We start from the raw sequence: 13238 nt of genomic DNA, 5'->3' as shown, positions 1-13238 counted from the left end.
ATGAAATTTGAAGTTAATACAGCATAAGCCAAGGTATAAATTTAGTATACTCTGTTAAAATAACTCAACATATTTTATTTAAATTTAAATAGCCTCTACCAAAAACTCTGGAGTTAAAGGCTGATTTTCTTCTAGATAAGAAGGGGGGGTGGGGGAGGGGGGGAAGGTCTGACCTTTTGAGGGCAAACTTCAAAAAGATGGCATAATATTTCATGTATTAGGGACTTCACTCTGCTAATCCTTTGCATCCACCAGGATAGAGCCTGCATGCCTTGCAAAGTCATAATTTGGATTCTGATTCCAGGACAGACCATTATGTGTACTCTGTGATCAGGATTATCCACTGAGCCCACTCAAACTCCTGTTTTATTCTCTCTACCTGAGCTCTGGTTAGATCAGCTCTCAAATTAGGAATACTTGATTCTGCACCCATAATGACGGCTTCGTCTCTAGTTATTTCAGATCACCCCAGGGAAAAATTTTTTTTAAACAACTTACATAAAAAAATTGTTTAATTTTAAAAGAATTGGGCATGTAGGAATGCAAGTTCAAATGATTTTCATTTATTAATTTTGATTTTTGTTTCCCCTAAGGTAATCTGAAAATTTAATTCACTAACTGCAGTTCCTACACTTAACATTATAACAGTTAATACTATTGTTTAATAAATTAGTTAGTTGTAAAAGTGCACCCTGTTTTGATTTACCCTTTTAAAAAGGTTTCTGTATCCAAAATATCAAATTTATAAAGCAAAACTTTTAAGTGGTTTTGTGAATTTAATTAAATTCAAGTTGCTATCTTTTTAATGCAGCTTGATACAAATCTGAGCTAAAAATGTAATCCTCCAGTGAATAAGAAAAATATATTTCACCATTTTATAGCATCCTGAATATAGGATGTCTACCAATTTGCATATGTTAAACTATATATATATATATATATATATATATATATATATATATATATATATATATATATATATATATATATATATATATATATATATAATAATTTTTTTTTTTTTTTTTTTTTTTTTTTAGAGTGGAATTCCAGGATATCAGAGCAGACTGACTAATCGAGTCTGCTGGAGCTCCAGCACATGCAGAATGCTTATTGAATGAGCTTTAGTTCAAATGCCCCTGCCACAATTTTTAAGCATGATACATGAGATGTGGCAATGTTTTAGGGTGCAGACAGAAGTGACAATTTTCACCCAGTCTGGCCACAGAAAGCGTCTTATACCTTGGACCAAATACAAGTGCACAGCTTCAGACAGCTTCAAAAAAGGCCAATTTGGGCAAAAATCTGACCCCTCATCTGCTTTTAATTATTTTTTTTTAAGACTCTATACTGCTTAAGCTTCTTTAGGGAGTTTAGCCAACCAAGGAGTGCAGATATAGGTGGTGCTTGCTCACTTCAGCTGATGTCTGAATTTATTACCACAGAGTTTTAGTTCTAGGGATTCTTCTTAACTCACCTCCTAGTTTCTTCACCCAGTGACTCCTCCAGCCAAGTTTTGAAGCCTGGAAAATCTGTGGGACGCCACAGGCTCTAGCTGCAAGACAGTCCAGGTTACATTGGGCAGTGAGATCTGTGGCCTTTTTTAATAAAGCAAGAGATTTCCTAGCTTGCTGTAAACTACATAACATCACCATGAGATGGTGAGTTAGTTGTCTAATATTAGAGAGTAAATTCAGATTAGGCTGGCATGGGGAAAGGGGAAGACATGGAGATGACTTCTTCCTGCTTTTAAGAAGAAATGGATGGAAAGATGAAGGGAGGCTTACAGCGATGCTTGCTAATCAGTAATAAAAGGAATGGTCTTGCAACTATTAGTAATGCAAAATAGGGCCATATGCATTATAATAGGAGGGAATTAACAGAAAATGTGCAGAGGAATCCAAGTGGGGAAAGAAATAACCCTGGTGCACTTAAAAAGAGAGAGGGACTGGTTTTATTGTTCCCTGAAGGAGCAGCAGATAGGACAATTGGGGGTGGGGGACATGAAAGGAATGAGGGGGTCTCCAGCTAGGTCTGACTCGTTTCTCTTCCCTTCTTCAGATCTCATTCTTTTCAGAGTGAAACGCTTGGCAACCTCTTCCTTCTGTGTAACCATGAGGTTCCTGTGTAACCCGACCTTGTTGTGGCTGCCAGTATGCTAGAGATCAGCCTGCATCTGTAAATGGTATGTTTTCTAATTCTTGTTTTCAAAAGGATGGGTATGGGCCACCTGGACCTCAGAGTAGCTCGCACGTAGAAGCAGAGTAGTTGAAAGGAGAACATTCCTGTAGGTTGGTCATGTGTTTCTTGCTAGAGTAGGAGCAGCGGCCCTGTGGGCAGTAGTGGGTGGGAGAATGGGAGGGAAAGGGAGGTGCCACTGGGCATGGAGGGAATGCAAGAAGAGGTGGGGTGGGGTCTCTACCTGCTTCAGGGATTAAAAATCCTTGGCTGCTGCTCCCACTGTGTGGTCTGTCTGCTCTGCTGGTGATGGCAGGGGGTGCAGAATTTTAATTTTATTGTCTCGATGAGATGCCCCGTGTTTCTGTGTACAGGTTTCCCTCGCTTTATGCTGTACATGTGTTCCTGGAAAACCCCGTAACTTAAATTTGCGTAAAGGGAGCCCACTTTACAAATGTAACCAATAGGGATATGTTCCAGACCCATTTCTACCACTTCTACAAGACAGTTTTGGTACTTGCCAATAGCAGACAGCACACAAGCACGGGGCACTATCATAATGGGGATGGTAACTACAGGAACATGTGTTGCAGACAATGAGCGAGGAGCACAGATCCACACAGGAGACTATATTTTGGTGCGCAGCACTCCCACAATGCACCACACGAAGCAGCTGACTGCAGGCTTCCACCACCCTGATCGCATAAGAGTGAATTTGCCTCTCATGAGACACATTTTTGGTATAAAAAATGGTAATCGCATAAGAGTGAATACACACATACAGAACCCACATAAAGTGAGGGAAACCTGTAGTTTATTTAAGGACAAAGTTTTGTTTGTTTTTTTGAGAGAAACAGCTTGTGCATGCATGAGTTTTCCCTGCCTAAAGGAAGCTGGTCAGAAGTATGTATACCTCTGAACAGGCTGAAATTTAACTTATAACTACGTGCAGCAAAAGTATGGGCGTGTGGAACTAAAAGTAATCTTAAACCTAAATAGATTTTGTGGTGTGTGTGCTCTAAAGAAACCAAAGACAAACAGTTACTACTTTGTTTCATGCCGTTGGAAAGAAAATGGCTCCCACCAGATTAGGTTAAAGTCTTTTAATGCCATTTTCCAGTATTTAGACAGAGGACAAACTTATCTGTGTTTGTTTGCTAGCTTTCAGTGTAGTGGTGCTGGGTTGGGGGAGGAGGAAACATGGAGGAATTAATTAGCAGTCCTCTTGCTAGCGGGTGTCTTCTTTCAGATTTCTCAAATTGCAGTGTGGGGGAGTGATTAGGAAACATTCATCTGATAATCCTGTAGTTTTCATGGCCTGGTGTTGGCCATCTTGAAACTATTTGTACCAGTGCATCATGTAGTGTTGGTAGAGCTTTCATATGTAAGGGTCTTTAAAACCCTAACACTTTGCCAACAATTTCCTCCACTGAAAGGAATCTACAATATCTCATCTTCACTCTGTCCTGAGGAAACTGCCTGCCCTTCTCCTTTCTCACAGGGTTTTGTATCCTTCTCTGCACCGAAAGGTAATGGCTGTTTCTTGATCCTTTGTACTTGAACCGAGCTATAAAAATAGCTTTGTGTGGACATAACGCTAGGTCTTGCTAATCAGATTTTGTTAGGAGTTGTGGGTGAATGAAAGGAGTTATGTGGGTCCACACAGCAGTTACTAAGGTGCTCACTTTTTACTGAGCAAGAAGTGACCCCTGCTCTGGCTTAGTCCTTCAAAGACTCGTCCCACATCTTCAGTTTGGAAGCAGTTTTCTTCTGATTTGTTCTGGTCAGTTTTTACTAGATACTGATATAATTCTTTTTGATGCAAGGATTTCAGATCCTAAATCCAAATGGGGTGGGGAGTGATGAGGGCAGGGGGAGAGAGATAGTTATACTCTGTTCTTAAAATCAAGGGACTAGCATCTCAATTCCTACCTGCCACATCCATGTCCATATACTTTCTGACAAGTTTTTTAGTTCCACATTCTTGTAGCATCTTTCTGGATGCGCAGGTGCATTGTGATTTAGGTAATTGGCATCAGATAAACTCCTGTGTACAGACAGTTTTCTAAGAGTGTACGTGGCAAATAAGTCTGAATTCCCTTGGAGATTGGTCTTTTGATGAACACAGCTAATTTAGCCCCATCAGTGTACACTTAGTAATATAACTGGAGCAGACAAGACAACTGGCAGATGAAAGCTTTGCCTCACTTGAAGGCTTTTGTTTTCTTTTGCAAGTATTCAGTCATTGGCATTTTAATGCTGTGAGCAAAATAGAAAAATGCCAGGAATGAGGGAAGGAAAACTTATTCTACAAACTTTACTGATGTTGTAACCTGGAATGACAAGCTACTTTTTTTTTTTTTTTCAGTTTATATTTAAATTCACATTTTTAATTGAGGGTTTTTTGGTTTTCCTTTTTCTTTAAAGAGCTTAACCTTTCTGTGGCAGCCTAGGATTTGGAGAAGAGTAGTGACAGAAGTTCTGAATCTTACAAGATGTTTTGGAAAGCATCTTGGAGATTATAGACCAGAGATGCAGTAAACCATATAGTGTAGAAGTTGTTACACTCAGGTCTTGGCATAAAATGAAATCATCCTCTAGAGACTTTGAATTTCTGTGTTTTAATCGGAAGTAAGGGTATATCTATAGCTTCAACCCCTCTTCCCCAACTGCCCCCCCCAACCAAAAAACCTTTAAAATCTTACCTTGAAGCATTGAGTTCTGAAAGAGTGTTTCTTTTATGCTTTTTAAAATATGAGTTGCCTCTATTTTAAACCTTATAATTACCAGAACCTTGAATAAAGCAAATTATAACTTATCAAGTGGCTTTCTGCTTCTTTCCTTGATAACACTGCATGCTTTAAATAGCTTGCAAAACACTGTGGTTGGAGATTTAGCATTTCCTTGACTACTTTGTGTGTGCATATGCTTGTATGTGCAAGCAACTGCTCTTGTGAGAAGAGAAGCTCTCTATTTTAGTTTGCACTCTCTACCCAATGTCCAATATGCATACAATGTGGCAGCCTAAACATGAGTTAATGAATTTCTTTGAGCTTGTTTGCAAACAAGCTTCAAAGCTGTACCTGGAGTAAAGATGCCTGTATTGCTATATAAAGCTTTCAGGAGAGCTGGGTGTGCCAGTGAGTCTTTTGCTCGCGTTAGCTGCCTCCTTTTTCCACTCAGTTAACACAGTGGCCGCGTCCAGACAAGGGCAGCCATGCTGTATGTGGCACCACAGGTGCATCTTTGGCACCACACTCTACACATTCAGGTGTTCTCTGTGCTACAAGGTGGTAGTGTGGGGGGGGGGGGGGGGGGGGAGTTGATCCTGAGAGATCCCAGGGTCAAAAAAATCCCATGGGTAATGCGTGGTGTGGTGTGGCTTACATGGGGGCAGCATGCACTGCCTAAAACCAGACCCTTTAGGGCCAGGACCACACTCTGGCTCAGGGTCCGAGCAGCAGGATCACCCAGCTATTCCTTCCTGAGGACCCCAGATAAGGCTGCAGGGGGCCAACCCAGTTCTGGCCCCAGCTTCCCCTACACCACTCAAGGTAACTTCCCACTTGCCAGTGGATACGTGGCACAGGCATTCCCTGGCTTGGGGGCAGCTAGCAGTGGCACAAGGTGATGCATTGCTTTTTGTCCCTGAGGAAACAAATGTCCATGCTTGTGTGGATGCGGCCAGCAGGGTTAACTCTTGGCTCTGTTACAGCTGCATCATTTTTGGGAAGTTTGTGAAGAAAATATTTGAATCCAGAGTCGTCTTGCAAGCAGAACACTTGACGTGTGGGGGGGAGGTTTTGTTCGTTGGTTTATTTTTATTTTATTTTTTTGTGGTACTTGCAGTTTTTATTTTGCCCTGCCCTCCACGGATATGGTTTAATCTTTTACCATTATTTTAAATCTCTTTTTCAGGGAACTGCCAGCCATAAGCACTTCCAAATGAGTATGACCTGGTAGGATAAAGACTAGTAAAAAGATGGCTGATTGTCATGTCTCTCAAAAATATGTACTATACAGCCTGTGAAACCATTGCTTATAATGAAGTAGGGCATTTCCCTGTCCAAAGATTAAGCACACATAACCAAAAGGGAAGGGATGTGGGGAAATAATTCATGTGCCTTAATCTGCAAGAAGGGAATTTTCCCCCTGAAGTGTCATCCTGAATCTTCCAAGCCACGCTGAAATATTTCAGTATAGGTTTCCCAACCACAGTTCTGAGTATCCGCACTTAATATTTTATCTACTGTCTTGGCTACCACAGTATATAGTTTTGAGTAACCGTGGTTTTCCATGGTTGCACATCAGCCTGCCACTTTTCACCGTAAGTCTTTTGTCTTGCCAACCATGGGAACTTTCAGGAACCTAACCTCAGCGGTTGGTGAGGGAAACCTGTACTTTAATATGTCAGTTTGCCTAGATGGACACCTAATAGTTTGGTAGAACACAACACTGGTGTGAGAGCCTGCTGCATTCAGAACTTGTTTTCAAGGCCACTGGTTCTCAACCTTTTTAGACTCCAGGTATCCCTGGGAAAAGGTCAGCTCTAAGCTACTGTACTGTATTTTTTACTATAAAAAAAATAATAGAACAATTCTTCTGTTGTGAAATGCTCCTATTTGAAATCTCTGGATTTATTTTGTGAATTGTATAGGTGTTTACACACCTAGCAATGCTAATATTGTGCGACTCCCTGAAAAGGATCTCCTGGCAGCCCAGGGTGCTGTGGCGTTCTGGTTCACGCAAACCGTGGAAGATCTAATAGGGTAGAGTTGTTCAGCATGTTGCATTTGTAGTAGGAATTCCAGATGTTTATACAATGTGTCTAAGCTTGCCCTGGAATACAAAATATTTGCAGAAAGCCCTGAGGTCTGCCCACAGGTAAGCTGTTCACACAGGTTCTCCAAACAAAATGGGCAAGAAATTCATTGACAAGCCAAAAAGTAGTGCAGTGTTATTATATCCCCTTAGAAACCTTCCCCTGGGAATTTTTGAATCAAACAGTTGTTATACTGGAATCCAAAACACAGCAATAACTCAAATGGGGGGAACCCTCACTTGATATGCAGCTGCAGAAAATGTAAATTAAACCCTGCTTTTCTTATAAAACTGCAATTGAATGTTTACAGTCAGGGTTTGGCCATAACTTGACAGCCATCCTTATGACAACGTCTTGTTTGCAAATATGCATGTTCTAAAGAAATAACACGTCTCTTTAAATATTTGCAGAAGCTTCAAAGGTGTTTTTTGTTTTGTTTTTAATTTTAAAGGAAATTTTTAGACAAGATTTAAATGTGCTGGCTTGTCAACCTTGACAGATTGTGAAGCGTGACGAGTGACTTTCTGAAGTAAGGCTGTACAGGTTTAAATGATATGCAGAAAGGTATGTAGGGTGCCTTGTCCCTTATGAAAATATACTACTTCCAAAATGGATCTAGAAAATTTTTTATGCTGCTCATAACATGTTATTAACTGGTACTGGCCAGTTTGCACATACTGACTTTTTGGGTGTATACTAAAATGATTCACTTAAAGCAACCACACAGATTCAAACCAAAGCCTTTTAACTGCATCTCATGGAGCCAGACGTGCTTGCTCTGCTTCAAGAGGAGGCACTGATTAAAGGATCTAGAAAGTTTTCAACTAGTCTAGCAAGATTTCCATAAAAGATGGTCTCTGATACTAGCCCACTCTGGGTACCAAACATTTGACTGCTGAGTAGCTGATTCCAGAACCCACCCACTTTTCAGGGAGTTCTTGTACACAAAATGGAGTAATTTATGCTGGAATAACAATTGCATGGTGAATTACATTACAGAATAAGGCGATTCCACTGTAACTTTGTCCACCCAATTTTTCTTTCATATGACTGATGCAGATACAGAACAAACTATAATTTTACGTTTAGCTGGTTGAGGCACAATTGCATCAGGAGCAGCAGAGTGTATTACTGAATGTATACCTCCTTTATATTTGTAGTTTGGGCATTGAGTTGCATCTTCCATGGTCTGTTAGGTGATCAGTTGCACACTGGAGAGCTTTTAATTTTCCATTTGTGCATTGGGTATCCACATCTCCCAAGACTTGTGCAGATACGGCTTAGTTACCCATGAGCAGTGTGGGAGATCAAAGCCAGGGACATGCTGCTTTGGATCTATCAAGATGTTTATTTGGAACTTCCTATGAGCTCTATTTGGTTTTCCAAGCCTCACCAGGGTGGAAGCCACATTGTTGAAAGTTTTAAATGTGTAAATCCACAGGGGCTTGTGCAACTTTACGTGATGGTGGGGGGCTTTTTTGAGGTCTTGGTGGATGGGGAGACATTTGTTTTCCTTAATTCACTGGGCTTCCTGTAGAGTTGCTGCCTTGCGACAAATAGGTGAAGGAGCAATGTGCAATGGCACAGGAAAACAAGGTGTTGGGGCCATGAATGACGCATGCCCCCAGAGGCTGGGGGAGCATGGTGACCGCTTGCAGGTGATGGTGGGGGCATGGCAGCAGCAAGCAGGGAGCTCCTGCAGGTGGCCGCAGTGGCCGGCAGCTGCTGGTAATGGTGGTTCGTTCTTCTGTTGGGGTGCATCGCCAATCTTGGGGAGTGCACCTGTGTGCTCCCCCTACGCATTGCCAGTGGTTGGGGCTAACATGAGGACCTCAAGTCCACCCAATGAAACTGGCTAACAGGACTAGATTCAGGACTGAGGTTTGTTGGTTACACAAGATCAGGTCACTTAAGTGCTGCTGTTTAAATAAACTTGAGATGATCTTTGGGGCTTCTGCAACTGTAAAGGTTCCTACGTGCACAGGAACTCTGTAGATTTTTGTATCGGATTAGCAGGAGAGCTTGTTAATGCAGAGTGAAAGACTCTAGTTAGGTATTTTTACCCACTTTTTTTTCCCCCTGGCTTCTCTAGGCCAGTAGTTGCACTGAGGAAATTGATTTAGACCATCACTACAGGGAGTTTTCAGATTTGATTCTTTTGCTTCCAATTGCACATCATGGGCACTTCCCATCAGATAGGCTTTGACTTCATTTATGTTTTCATCTGCTGTGCTAGTGCACATCCCTCATTGCTAGTAAGTTGCTTTTTGTTTTTTGGTTTTTTTTGGGGGGGAGGGGTGTTTTGTTCAAAACACTTCCTTACCAGGAATGGAAATCCTAATATAAATGTCACTGGACTAATTCCTAAAAGCCTTGGAGCTAGGTTCAGCATGAACTGGATGTTACCAGAAGTTGAAGCAATCTTTCTTTGATCTGGTTGTGATAATTCAAAGAGAATCCCAGGAAGTGGAGTTTGCTAGAGCAGGGCTGCTTGGCAGAAGGGCAGGAAAAGAAAGGTGACAGATTGAGACCCAGAAAAATGGCTGGAGGATGCTGCAATGCCAGAGCCACTGCTATTTACAGGTGCCAGCAGAGGAAGAGCTGTCAAGTCTGTCCAGGCAGGGCTGTTCATTGTTGAGGCTTCCACCTAGGTCCTGGCTTGCCACTGTGGAGACTGCACCTTGCAGGTTCTTTCAAGTGACAGCCAGGTGAGGGAGTGCCTGTGATATGAGCAGTTCCTCCTTGTGGTATCCTTTGGGGATCAGGTAAGAGCTATAGGAGGATGTGGCAAGGCTCTGAAGTATCCTCTGCTATGTGGACTTCATTTGATTCAATATTGGAGGAGACTTCTAAGACTGGAGGAAGGACTGCCAGAGGCAGCGCTAGACAAGGAAGAAGACCTAGAATCTTAGGAAGGTGGAAGCTGGACACTTGTGACCACTGGTGGCAAGCAGAAATCTTCATCTCCACCTGCAGAAGTTTGCCTGGAGAACAGGAATGGAGCTGTAGCAACAGAGAAGGAGCAAGTTCTGTTGGTGGAAGAGGCCAGGCCAGGCATTGCCACGGTTGGAAGGATCAAGACCACTGCTACCAAGAAGTGATGAGTGATGGTTGTCGGAGACACTCTTCCGTGGGGGACGGGCATCCATCTGCTGCCCTGACTCGTTGTCTCAGGAGATCTGCCGCTTGCTTGGAGCCTGGATCTGAGATGTCACAGAAGGATTACTGTGACTCATTCAGCCCTCTGACTTCTATCCCATGCTGCTCATCCACATCAGCACCAATGAGACTGCCAGGGATGACCCTGAGCAGATCAAAAGTGACTACAGGGTTTGGTGGAAGGGGACAAGGGCCACGTGGTGTTCTTCTCAATTCTTCCAGTTGAGGGGAAGGGCCCAGGCAGGAGTGGACACATCATCTGTGCAGCCATGCATTCATCTGCAGGGTGTCAACAGCAGGGCTTTGGCTTCTTTGACCATGGGATGTTGTTCCAAGAAGAATGATTGCTAGGGAGAGAGGGATTCACCTGACAAAGAGAGGGAAGAGCATCTTCCTAGATGGGCTCACTAACCTAATGAGGATGGCTTTAAACCAGGTTTTCTGGGGGATGCAAACCAAAGCCCTGGGGGAAGTGGGTGACCTGGAGGAAAAGCGAGGAGGCGGCGGCAACAGGAGAAGCCTTTTTCTTCCTGAGAAAGTTGGCAGTTGGCTAGCTACCATAAGTGTCTACATGAATACAGGGAGCCTGGGAAATGAGTAGGAAGAATTGGAAGTCCTCGCATAGTCATGGAACAGGCTCAGCAGTGCTATGCTAACTAGCACTGTGTTTGAAAGAGACTTGGGAGTCACGATTGGCTCATGATATGAACATAAGCCACCAATATGGTGCCACAGCCTGCAAAGCAAACAACTCTGGCCTGCATCTTCAGACGCATATCAAAACCCGGGAAGTCATCCTCCCACTTTACTCGGCTTTGGCGAGACCACAGCTGGAATACCATATCCAGTTCTGGGCTCTGCAGTTCAGAAAGGATGTGGAGAAGCTCAAGAGTCCAGAGGAGAGCCACGCTAACTATTAGAGGACAAGAGTAGGCCTTATGAGGAGAGGCTGAGATACATGGGACGTTTCAGCCTGGAAAAGGGTAGGCCCAGGGGTGACGTGGTGGCAGCCTGTAAGTATGTATAAGGAGTGTGCACTAGGAACTGGGTGAACATCTGTTCACCAGGACACCCTATGGGAAGACTAGGTCCAATGGTCATAAACTCTTGTAAGACCATTTTAGGTTGGACATAAGGGAAAAACTTGTTTACTGTCTGAGTCCCCAGGGCCTCGAATAGACTCCCCCCAGAGGTGGTTCAGGCACCTACTCTGGATTCCTTTTAAGAAAAGCTTGGATGCATATCTTGCTGGGATTATTTGACCCCTGCTGACTGCCTGTCCTTTGGGCAGGGGGCTAGACCTGATGATCTTGCTAGGTCCCCTCCAGCCCTAATGTCTATGAACTGTGACATGATTGGAATAACAGAGACCTGGTTGGATAGCTTGCATGACTGGAGTACTGTCATGGATGGGTACAAACTGTTCAGGAAGAACAGGTAGGGAAGAAGAGGAGGAGTTGTGTTTTATTTAAAAGATCTGTAAAATTGCTCAGAGTTGAAATTGCAGATAGGCCTTTCGAAAGTTTCTGGCTTAGGTCCAGAGGGGAGAGCAGTAAGGGTCAGATCATGTTTGGTGTCTTCTGTAGAGCACCAGACCAAGAAGTTGAGGTGGATAAGGCTTTCTTCAAACAGCTAGCACAAGCTTCCTGATCACAGGCCCTGGTTCTCATGGGGGACTTCAGTCACCCTGACATCTGGGACTGCAATATAGCAGTGTACAAGTATTGGGGACAACTTCCTGGTGCAAATGTTGGAGAGGCCAACTAGGGGCTCTTCTTAACCTGCTGCTTACAAACAGGGAAGAATTGATGGGGAATGTAGTGGTGGATGGGAATGTGGGCAGCAATGACCACAAGATGATTAAATTCAGGGTCCTGAGGAAAGGATGGAAGAAGAACAGCAGAGTATGGATCCTGGACTTCAGAAAGTCAGACTTTGACTCGCTTTAAACCAATGGGTAGAAGCTCCTGGGAGGCCAGTCTGAGGGGTGGGAAAGGAGTCCAGGAGAACTGGCTGTACTTTAAAGAAACCTTATTGATGGTGCAGGAAGGAATCTTAAACAAAAAAAAAAAAAAAAGGAAGCTTATAAGACATAGAAACTTGGAGAAACAACTAGGGAGGAGCATAAGAGTATTGCTTAGGCAGGTGGGCATGAAATTGGGAAGGCCAAAGCACAACAGGAGTTTCAGCTAGCAAGGAATATGAAGGGTTTCTACAAGTATGTGAGCAACAAGAGTAAGAGTGGGGAAAGTGTGGATCCCTTAGTAAAAAGGGGAGGCAACCTAATGACAGAATGTGTAATAGGCTGAAGTACTCAATGCCTTTTCCACCTCAGTATTCACAGGCAAGGTTGGCTCCCAAACTACTGCATCTGGCCTCACAATTTGGGGAGGAGGTGAGCAGCCAACAGTGGCAAAAGAACAGTTTATGGACTCGTTTAGAAAAGCTGGACGTGTACAAGTTCATGGGGCTGGACGAGAGGAATCGAAGGGTGTTGAGGAAGTTGGACAATGCAATTGTAGAGCCACTGGCCATCATCTTTGAAAACTCATGGTGATTTAGAAGAGGTCCCAGATGATTGGAAAAGGACAAATATAGTGCCCATCTTTAAGAAAAGGATGAAGGAGGATCCAGGGTACTATAGATTGGGCAGCCTCCCCTTGGTCCCTGGAAAAATCATGGAGCAGGTTCTTTAGGAATCCAATTTCTAAGTACTTGAAAGAGGAGAAGGTGATTAGGATAAGTTGGCATGGATCCATCAAGGGGAAGTTGTGGCTGACCAACATGATTGCCTTCTGCAATGAGGTGACTGGCTCTGTGGATATGGGGAGAGCAGTGGATGTGATACGCATTAACTTTAGCAAAGCTTTTGATATAGTTTCCCACAACGTTCTCTCAAACAAGCTAAGGAAATATGGGTTGGATAGAAAACTGGCTGGGTCATTGGGCTTGGAGGGTAGTAGTTAACGGCTCAATGTCTAGTTGGCAGCTGGCATCAAGTTAAGTGCCCCAGGGGTTGGTCCTGGGGCCAGTTTTTTGTTCAGTGTCTTTATTAGTGAGCTGCAAGAGGGATGGAGCG

General features: G+C 43.3%; 1 protein-coding gene across 1 annotated transcript in view; it reads left to right on the top strand.

Annotated features, from left to right (window-relative positions):
- Window positions 1-13238, top strand: part of KANK1 (KN motif and ankyrin repeat domains 1) — a 194162-nt gene that overhangs the window by 30175 nt on the left and 150749 nt on the right. The window contains exon 2 of the mRNA XM_019478103.2: window positions 2062-2185. The gene's annotated coding sequence lies outside the window, so the exon portion shown is untranslated. The remainder of the gene's footprint in view (window positions 1-2061; window positions 2186-13238) is intronic.

This window comes from Alligator mississippiensis, chromosome 3 (genome assembly GCF_030867095.1).
Source record: "Alligator mississippiensis isolate rAllMis1 chromosome 3, rAllMis1, whole genome shotgun sequence".
Classification (NCBI taxonomy): domain Eukaryota; kingdom Metazoa; phylum Chordata; order Crocodylia; family Alligatoridae; genus Alligator; species Alligator mississippiensis.
Note: the sequence above shows the minus strand (reverse complement) of the source record. Positions and strands in the feature narration are given on the sequence as shown.